The following is a 10,313-nucleotide window of genomic DNA, read 5'->3' as shown; positions in this document are numbered from 1 at the left end:
CTGCAGCCTGCTGTGGCATCAGGACCATTTCCAGTGATTTAACTTTGGCCCCTAACAAATCACATTTTATAATTACCTCGTACCTGGACAGCACCGTCAATATAATCATAACTTACATAAAATCTACATATGTGGATTTGCTAAGTTCATTTGTTAACTTCCAGAATTTCAAGTCTTCCAAGGACTTTCAGAAATCTCCATGATGCCTCTGAGAGCTGCGTTTTGCATCTGATTCTCTCGTTTCTCTAAAACAAAGATTCAGAAATTCATGTTACTTCTCTGCAGTCCACAGAGTTCCTTCTCTTGGACAAATTGATCGTGGACAATGTATACCCCATAAATTATTTCCAGATCATCTTGTGCCTGTGGGAGGACTAAGGGCTTAAGACGAGATGCATTTCACAGCATCACATTTGGTCCCTTTTCCTGGTAAACATGGAGGAAAGAGAACAAGAGACCCAACCCAAGTTTGCCTGGATGCAAGGAAATTCGGTGTCTAAATGCCACATTTCCTGGGACTGTGTAATAATCGGTTAGAAGAGTGGAGCATCACAACAAAATAATAGTGTCATAACGTCATGATGATAATCTGTAATTTAAGTAACTCCGTGAAAATGTAGAATGGAGAGATTTCTGGCTCCGGCTTCTGAGAACTCAAATTCCACCCAGTTCCCAGTTCAAAGCAATTGGCACTTCTGACGGTTATACGTAAATAGATCTCTACCAATCTCATTAAATATTCCATCCGTATTCAAAGTCATTAAATATTGAACACAACCTAATAAATACAACCAAGTTAATCAAGACTTTGATTGGTGGCTGTGGGTTCATAAAAAGCTTGTGAAGGAAGTTATTCCATTTGGGTTTTATTCTGATCCACCACGTCCCCCCGTCTATTTTTAAGTGAACGCAGGAATTGTATTATATGCATGTGCAAACGTTTTGAGTTGTGTTGGTGTGGACAGAGGTGTGCTGGGTTGTTCTCTCTTGGTAATTTGTGTGCTGGGCCGGATTGCTGAGTGTGGATATGCTGGAGGATGTGGCTGGTGTACTGTCAGTGTGTGTTATGTGGGCAGAGGTAACACAGTGGCGAGTTACCTTGGATGCTGGCTCCTCCGTGGTTTCCTCTCTGCACCTCATCAATGGCTTGGACACCAGGACACCACAATCGCTATAATTCTTTGGAGGGTATCCGAAGGTTGCCTTTCCTCAGGATTGTATAAGACTTGGTGCCTGAGAGCGAGTGGCTCCTTGTGTTTTGGCTCTAGGATTTTTTTTTCAAGCACGTTAGTATGGCAGCTCTCAGTGGAGGAGTTGAAATCTTTCTGTCACTAGACAAATTCCAGTCATCCCTAATGTGTTTTCTGTGGATGTTCCTCCTGGGGCTTTGAGCCAGGGCTCTGCAGAAAGTGGGTAGGGAAAAGAGGCTCCCTCAGCAAGGAGAAGAGGGAGAGGGAAGGAGAACAGAGTGAATTCCTCATATACCTGAGTGGAGGGAAGGAGGGGGGAGCACTGTGGCCAGAGTCCTGGACATTCCGCCCTGTGTCCTCGCCTTCTGATAATTTATTTCTAAAAATGAGAAGGCCCTCCCACCTCAGTCACCAGAGCTTTGCTTCCTCACCTTCCATCCCCATCCAGGCTGAGTGTTTAGAGGTGGAAGTGAGCTGGGTGTCCGATGCCATTTCATGGGAGAAGAGACTCTTGGGAGCCCTGTAGGAAGATGATAGGAGAAGCCAAGGGGGAAAGCAGCGGGTGGGAGCAAGGGCAATGACGTCCATTCTGCTTGGGCTCTACTTATTTTGTATGTGACCTTGAGCCAGGTGATTGTTCTCTCTGAGCCTTGGTTTCCTCCTCTGTAAGATGGGGCTGATAGGAGTGCTTATCTCATCATCACTCCATTTTGCAGATGAGAACACTGAAGCACACAGAGATTAATTCACTCCCCCTCACATAGCTAACAAGTGATGGAGTCAGGACTTGAACTCAGGCATCTGCTTTGGGGGCCTCTGCTCTCAATCTCTTCACTCCACTCCTGTGCCCTACTGTCTTCTTGCCCTAATTAGAGGGCAAGATTTTGAGAGCAGGGCTCATCGTTCGGAATAGTGGACTTTTGTCTCAGATTATGCATTTAGAGGAGTAGCCTGGTCTTCGATGTTATCAAAATATACTTACAGCTGGGCTGAACATAGCTGCAGCAGTGGGCTGTGAGAAGCAGCGCTCCTGCAAGCAGGCTCTCAGGGACTGGCAAATGAATGATGGATCATGGGCTCCAACGTGACCCCAAACCGACCCTCAGAGATGTTTGCTAAAAGTGTTTCTGGCTCTGTTGGGACCTGTGTCCTTGGAGGCCTGCCATCTGGGTGGAGAAGGTGCTGCTTTATAGATCCATGTGGTTTTTTAGAATATGCCAGAAAACCAGGCAATCCCCAGCCTGGCCCAGAGGGGGCCGGCAACCCCCAGCTGCGTGCAATTCAGGCCTGAGAGCCTGGCAGTGTGGGAGTGTGTGAGAGGGAGGGACGGGGGATGCTTCCCGTGAATTGGGCTGTTGAGATGGGGTGGAAGGGTTACCCATTTCCCCAGACTGGGGCTTGAGAATTACAAAAGGATGTCTACCATAGAGAGGTGAGGGGGAGAGGCATGGCGGGAGGTAGAAGGTATACTCCAAAAGGCAAGGTGGAGATGAAGAAAAAAATATGCCAATACCTACCTACCATGTATAATATAATTAATTGCTCACAGTTATCCAGTGCCCCTATGTGTTTCATTTGATTTCATCCTCAGAGGGTCACAGTGCTGTTATCATTCCCATCTTACTCACAGGTAACTGAGGTTAGCGAAGTGAAGTGGCTGCCGAGGGTCATGGTTAGTAGGTGGTGGAGCAGGAGTACAAACCCAGAAAGTTGGCACCTCTTCTCTTAGCCTTTGGCATCCCTGATACCCACAAACTGCAGCATATCAGAGCCGGAGAAAGCCTTGGAGAGTATCTGTTTCAGCCCCTTCATAGTCAGTTGGGGAAACTGAAGGCTAGAGAGGCGTAGCTATGGTCCAAGGTGACACAGCTCGTTAGTGACAGCCCTAGGATCTGACCAGGATTAGAGTGAGGCAGGAAGATGCCCAGGATACCGAATTTAAGGAGGTGCTCCCTCTCAGATGCTGACTCTGCACATGCATGACACCGAGCTTCAGCACCTCTTTCAATGCAATGCCCTAGGTGCCTCTCTTGCTTACCCCAATCCCAGCCCTGGCCAGATGCGTCTTCTGGTTTTTGTGGTAAGAACAACAGAGGCTCCCGCATGGGTTTATTTTTTGCACTTGATGTCCTAAAGCAGGGGACTTGCCAACATCCCAAGGCAGGTTTCTACCCAGGGTTGGATGGAGGGTCTGCTTCTGGTTGGTACTGTGGAAGGGACAGGATTGAAGGGGGGCAAACTCAGAGCCCAGCAATTAGAGGCGAAACTGGGAGAATGATGACCCTGATTGAGGAAGCAGGGCTGCAGAATGGGATCCGCAGGAATCGGGACCCTGCAGTTCTCCTCCGATTCCCACAGGGCTGAGATGAGGAAATGCCAAGGAAAACATCTTGCCCCATCAGACCCAGGACGAAGACGATAATCAGTGGTTGATCTTTGAGGGTTAGGTGCCCAGACACAATTACAGACACTTTTCTCAAAGCTTCAGACAACCTGTTTGCTTTATTTGTAAGAAATTCCTGGGGGAGAGGTGTGTATCGCACCAGTCTGGGCCTTCCTGCTCTTGTTCTAGTTCAAGGAGAAAGGGAGACAAATCACACAAGCAAAGTACCCCGCTGCTGCTTTATCCCTAATAAACAGAAGTAGGTTGGCAAGTCCCGCATTGCTCAGAGAGGAGTGGGGCTGGAAAGAGGGGGTTTCACTCTCTACTGCTGTGCCAAGTCTTCCACTGGGGCTTAGCACCTCCTAGAGTGGTGTGGGGCTAGCCAGGTGGCTAAAAGTGGGAGAAGGCTTCCTCCTAGTGGCCCTGGGGACTGGGGGCTTGGGACAGGCAGGAGGAGTGGATCATCTTCTGGCATTCTCGCCTTTCCAGGGAGGAGGAGGGGTGGTCCAGGCCTTGCCTCTGGAGGAGACCTGAGCAGGCAAGTCTTGCTCTCTTCCCTTTGGAGCTCAGTTTCCTCCTCTTCCCAGGCTTGGCTCAACCCAGCTTGCTCAGGGGTTTGACATTCTGCACGTTGTGGCTTCTTGCTTTTTCCTCTGGGCCCAGAAATTTCTCAAGCCGGTTTCTGGGGTTCCAGTCTCCAGCCCTGGCGGGTCCCTGTCTATCCTCAGCCTGTTACCAGCTGGCCTGGGGGGTACCCCCACCCAATAACCCCGGGGAGGGGATCTCCCACCCCGAGGTACCCGCAGGTGCAGGCGTTTTGACCCACCCGGAGGGAGGAGGGAGGAGGGAAGATAAAGGACAGTAGAGGAGGGAAAAGGTTAAAAAGGAAGAGAAAAAATAGCGAAGAGACACGGAGAGAGGACAGAGGGATGGGAGAGGACCAAGCCGAAGGGCGAGAAGGCGAGGCGGACGGCAGGCTGGTGGGAAGGGAGGCTGGAAAACCCAGGGATCCGGGGAGAGGGGAAGCCGGAGAGGGGCGGAGAGGAAAAGGAACGGGCGAGCGAGGGAGGAGAGCGAGGTCTGGGAGGACCGGGCGGGAGCAGGAGGGGAGGGGAGGGGAGGGGAGCGGGGGGGCCGCGCGCGGGGGGAGGGCGCTGGGAGGGGCCGCGCGGGGGGCGGCTCCGCAGCGGCCGCGGCTCGTGCGCCCGGCGGTGGCTCAGTCGCTCCGTCGCTCGCCGGCGGGCCCCGCGCCCCGCGCCCCGCGCCCCGCGCCCCGCGCCCGCCCCCCGCGCCCGGCTCATGCGCTGCCCGCGGCTCCGGCTCCTGCCCGGCGCTCGGCGGCTCGGGCTGCGGAGGACCGGGACCGCGCGCCCGGGCGGCCGCCGGAGCAGGTAGGTGGCGCAGCGGGGACGGCGGGGACGGCGGGGACGCGGGGCCCGGGGGGCGCGGGGGCGGCGGCGGGGGGCTGCGGCCCCGGGGAGGGGGCTCTGCGGCCTCGCGGCCAAACTTTCCAGCGGCTCCGCGGGGGCCGGGCTGCGGGAGCCGAGTTTGCGCGGGGAGGCGGCGGGGGCGGCGGGGGCGGCGGAGGATGCCCGGGCGTGGGCGAGCGCGGGGGTCCCGGGGTCGCAGGCGCCCGCCCTCCGGCCGCGGGGGGACCCCGGGGCTCTCCCGCCCCCGCCGCCCGGGGCGCGCCCTCCGCGCGCGGAGCCTCGGGCGCCCTCCAGCCGGGAGCCGCGGGGCGCAGCCAGGTCCCCCCCCGGGGCCCGCGGGGCGCCTGGGCCACCCAGCCCCGGCCCGAGCCCCGCGCGCTTTTGCTTATTTTATTTTTGGAGGCGCCGAACGGAGCGCGTGCGCCTTTCGCTCCTTCCCGTCCCGTCCCTCCGGTTCCCTTCGGGGAAGCCCGGCGGGCTGACTTCCCGGGCGGCCCTCGGGTCCCCGGCGCACCCCCCTCCCTCCCCCCCTCCGCGGCTCCCGAAGTTAAAAGCGAAGCGCGACGCTCCCGGTGCGCGCCCGGAGCGCGGGCCCCAAGTTGCCAACTTGCCGCCCAGGCCTGCGGGGGCCGGAGCTGCGGGAGCGGTGGCGGCGGCAGCCCGCGGAGCTACAGAGCGCCGAAGCCGCCTTCCTCCCGGACTTTACTATTATTGTTTTTTTCTTCTAATGAGTTAGGGGGAAAAGAAAAAAAAAAAAAAAGACTCCAAAAAGGCGCAGCATTGGCCCCCGCGGGCGTCGAGGTCCGCGAGTGAGACGCGGCCCCGGCCGGTCGGGGCGCCCCGGTTTGCGAGGCCCCAGCCCCGGCTGCCGCTCCAGGACCCGCGCGCCGCGCTCCGTCCTCCGTGGCCGCTCCCGGATCCGCCCGCGCCTGGCCCGCGTGGTCACGTCCCCTAGAAAAATATGTCAAAGTGGCTGCGCTGCGGGATCCCCCGCTCCGTGCGCTGGGGGCCGAGACGGCGGGGGCCCAGGCGGGTCGGAGGGGGCCCTGGGGTGGTTGGGGATCCCCGCGGACTCGCTCGCCGTGCGGGGCCATCGGGGTCCCCTCCCCCTCCCCTCCCCCTCCCCCCCCCTCCCCCTCCCCCTGCGCTCTGCCGGGGAGGCGGGGGTTAACTCCCGAGCGGAGGCTGCCCGGGGCGGGGCGGGGCGGGGGCGTCCACCGGAGCCTGCGGGGCGCGTGGGGTCCCCGAGACCGCAGTGGCCGCCCGTGCGGCTGCCTCCCCGGAGCTGGCCGCCCCAGCTCGCACCGCCTCTGCTGGAGCGCTGCTGGGGCGGTTCTCCCGAAGGGTCTGCAGCGGGCTCGTGCGGCCCTGAGCTGGGGGCTCTGTCCCGGAGCTCCCCGCAGGTTGGCCGGGGTCCCCGGAGGGCGTGGAACCCACCAGCAGGTGCACCCCTCAGCTCCTGTGGCGGGTTTCCCTCGTGCTCGCCACCCACCATCTCTCTCGGTAGCTCACAGATTGCTTAAGGCCCTAGAAATTCAAGGTCTCTTCGGTCTCCATCGCTTCCTCCCATCTCACAGCTCAGCACACCGAGGCGGGGAGAAGTGAAAGGACTTGCTTAGAGCTGGGTAACGGGGTGGAAGGAAATGTCAACTGGGGCCTCCTGACTCCTGGTTCAGGGTTTTTTTTTTTTTTTTTTTTTGGTTTTGTTTTATTTTTTTCCCCCCAATACTCTATGCCGGCATCATCACTTTTTTAGCATGGGGCAGGTGCTTTCTGGCAGGACACGGCGTGGAGGACTGGGCCTGAGTTTAGAGGCAGAGGACTGCAGAGGAAGGGTCTCTTGGTAGCTGCTGTGCTGGGATCACCTCCCAGGACACATCACTGAGGCGACAGTTTGTTGCATACCTATCCTGTGCCTGCACTGAAGTCTGCGGGTGAAGGGGGCCCTTAGACCTGAGCCAGCCCCATAAAGTGCAACCCACGGGGAGAGCAGTCATTGTCTTTTAGCCACGGAAGCTTGGCGATCTCAGGTGAAATCCCTCTGGGAGGGGGGCAGAGTGATGGATAAGTCTCCGGAGAAGGGAGGATTTGGAATGGAGCCCTGGGTAGATTCCAGTGCGGGGAGGAAGATTGTGGGGCACAAGGCTGGGGCACAAAGAGAGGGGCAGGAAAGCTCATGACTTGTTCAGTGACTGGTCAAAGGACAGTGGAGTCAGGGTGGATGAGAATTTGGCTTTTGAGAGAAAAGCACTAGGACGGTTGGAAGAGCCAGCTCCTCAGACAGCGAATTCAGAATGTGTCCCTAGAGTCTTCTAGTGCAAGGTCTAGGGTGAGCAATTGGCTGGGAAGTCAGCACCCCATGAGGCAAGGGCTATAGTCAGCCTTTTGCTTCTCTTTTACCCTTTTCTACTTGTTGCCTAGCTTTCAAATAGTTCCTTTGCCTCTTCCCATCTGTAACTTTTAGAATTTAGATACTTGAGGGTGTGGAACATACTACTGGACCTACTATGGGCAGGGTGTTCGCCGTGCCAGGGATATTTGGTCAACAGATAGTTTTTAAGCTCCTCCTTTTTGCCAGGCACTGGTCTAAGCGATACACCGATGAACCAGACAGGCTGAGTCCCAGACCTCATGATGCTGATGTTCTAGGTTCCAGTTCTCCATGAGGTAAAGTGTCATTGCGGAATGGAGGCAAATACACAAAAGATGTCTGAAGAAATGGGACAATGTGACAGAGAATTCTGAGCCTCTCCAGTGGTTCAAGGCTCTGAGGTGAAAGGCTGGAAGCTGTTGGCTATGAGATTTGGAGATTCTGTGGTCTTCCATGACCCCGGCTCCTGGTTGCCAAGGGTAACCCAGAGGCAGCTGCATTGAGGACCTTAGATATGGCATTGGGGAACAAACGGCTCTGCAGAGCTCCTGCCGCCCGAGCACAGGGGGAGGGAGCTGGTGAGTGCTGGCAACTGTGGTCTTGCTAGGTATCCATAGAGACTGGTACCAGGTAACCGTGTACCTCTTAAATTCCAGCATCCACAGCTACTTGAACTCCGTAGCCCCATTGTACAGATGGGTAAATGGAGCCCTGACTCTGCAGATTGGGACAGCTATGCAGAAGGGAGCCCAGTACTGTAGAATCCAGGTATTCCTGATCTCTGATTCGATTTAAAATAATGCTCTTTCCTTCCCATTTTGTAGACTGGCGGTTCTTAGACTTCACTACAGGAGGCTTGTTTAAACACAGATTGCCCTGAAGTTTCTGATCCAGTGGGTCCAGGGCGGGTCCAGTAATTAGAATCTGTAACGAGTTCCCAGGCGATGCTGATGCTCTTGGTCCAGGACCACACTTTGAGAACCACTGTGGTAGAACAAGGGAAAGTGAGAGGTTTTCTTGAGGTTATGCAGTGGAGGAGCCTGGGACAAAGGCTATGATTTAGCTCTAGGAACTCCCAGAATTTGCCTATGCATAATCCCCTCCCCCGGACCCCCCAGGAGGCCATAGAATTAAAAGAATATTTTATCTTCATCAGCACACACACAGAGAGAATATATTGCAATGTAATTAGGGAATAAATAGGTGTCATGTGTTGGATGTAGACTCCATGCCCTGTGGCTCTGTGGGGGTTTATTATAGCAGTGGTTATAATTGAAAAGGTGTCATCTGCTTCGAGAACCCCTCATGAAACTTTCATGACCTGGGTGGTCAGTGTCCAAAAAGGCAGGTCTTCTTCATTTAAAAGACAGAAAGTCAGAGGAATTGCTTCTCCTGCTAATGGGACTATCTGTGTTTGACAGTAACTATGCAATGTGTTCTCAGAGGAGAGAGGAAAAAAAAAAACAATCGAACAGCCAGTGTGAATGGAGAGGGGTTGGAGGAAGTCCACATCACGGGTTTACAGATCTGTTTGTTGAACATTTTGGAATGTTTTGAAACTGTTTCACCTATATTTCTGATGTGAAGCTGTATCTCAGCAGGAGGAAAGGAGAGTTTGTGTTTCAACTTCGCTGGTTGGGTAAATGTAACAGCACATTTTATCCCCAACGTGTTAATTAGACCCCAAAGAAAAGAACCATAAAAGGGTTGTTTTCCTAAATGCTGGCATTTTTCATCTGGATCCTATTTATTGATTATTTTACAGTTGAGAAGGAGCAAAAAAAAATCCATGTTTTTATAGCAAATAAAGCTGGCTGCAGTAATTATGCAGGCTCAACATGTCTGTTCTGGAGCAGGAAGTTGGAATTTAGCCTGACTCTCAAACATTTGGGTGAGATCTAATTGAGAAAGACATTTCAAAGAACAAATATTTAGGAATGCGGAGTTTCGCTGATGGTCTCTCTGGGCCAAGTGCAAGTACCTTGCTTCTAGCTCCATCGTCAGAGGTGGAGGGATGCTGCAGGGAAGGACCTGGTCGGTAATGTTAAGGCCATAGTCAAATTGTGAGGCTGAAACCTAGAGATAATTAGTGAGGCTTAGTAAAGGGAAGAAAGATGCTTTCAGGGAATATATGTCCCTTGGAACTGATGAGCAAAGGGAGAATCAATCAAGTATAGATTGAACACTTATCGATTGTCCAATCTCGGCACAGGCACAATGAAGGGAGGGACCAGGACTTTTACTTGTTCTGTATCTCCCATAAAGCTTGGCTCAGGTACCTTTAGGGACTGAAGTCCTCTATTGGGGTGGGCATCAGTCAGCACTGTAAATAGCAGAAAACTTGAACTCAACTGCTTGAAGCAGTAAGGAACTTGGTATCTCCCATTGTAAGAGGTGTGGGTTATGTCTTCCTCGAGTTTGGTTCTTTCAGTTGTTCAACAGCATCATCAAGATCTAGATTCTTTTCATCCTTCCTTGTCCATAAGGTCACAACAACAGTTCCGGGTATTATACCCTTACAATAAGAAGCAGGGGGCAGGAAAGGCGGGAGGGGAACCTTTCTCGAAGGTCCCAGGGCAGACTCTCCCTTGGGTCTCATTGGCTGGAAATGTGAATCACATGACCGTGTACACCAACCACAGGCAAGGGAAGAAGAACACCCTCACTGGCCTAGAACAATCTTGATTTGTGTGTTGGGCGTCAGAGAGGAATGCTCTTGGAAAGAAGTAACCAATGGCACCCGCCATAGAGTTTAAGACTTGGGTTTGAATGGTCTGCCTACGTTTTAGCCTTGTGACCCTAGTCAAGCCTTTGACTTCTTTGAGCCTCAGTTTACTGATCTGTGTAATGGAGATCTATTGGGATGATAAATCCAAATTAATAATTACAGTTGATTGAGATACAAGAAGTAGGTTATTTGAAGATCTGATCTCTGACAT

The 10,313-nt window shown here is 53.9% G+C and overlaps 1 protein-coding gene across 5 annotated transcripts in view; it reads left to right on the top strand.

Annotated features, from left to right (window-relative positions):
- Positions 1–4,864: 4,864 nt before the first annotated feature.
- MEGF11 (multiple EGF like domains 11) overlaps positions 4,865–10,313 on the top strand; it is a 344,798-nt gene continuing 339,349 nt past the window's right edge. For all 5 annotated transcript variants that reach the window (XR_005381792.1, XM_038580760.1, XM_038580759.1 and 2 more), the window contains exon 1: positions 4,865–4,964. The gene's annotated coding sequence lies outside the window, so the exon portion shown is untranslated. The remainder of the gene's footprint in view (positions 4,965–10,313) is intronic.

This window comes from Canis lupus, chromosome 30, assembly GCF_011100685.1.
Source record: "Canis lupus familiaris isolate Mischka breed German Shepherd chromosome 30, alternate assembly UU_Cfam_GSD_1.0, whole genome shotgun sequence".
Classification (NCBI taxonomy): Eukaryota; Metazoa; Chordata; class Mammalia; order Carnivora; family Canidae; genus Canis; species Canis lupus.
Note: the sequence above shows the minus strand (reverse complement) of the source record. Positions and strands in the feature narration are given on the sequence as shown.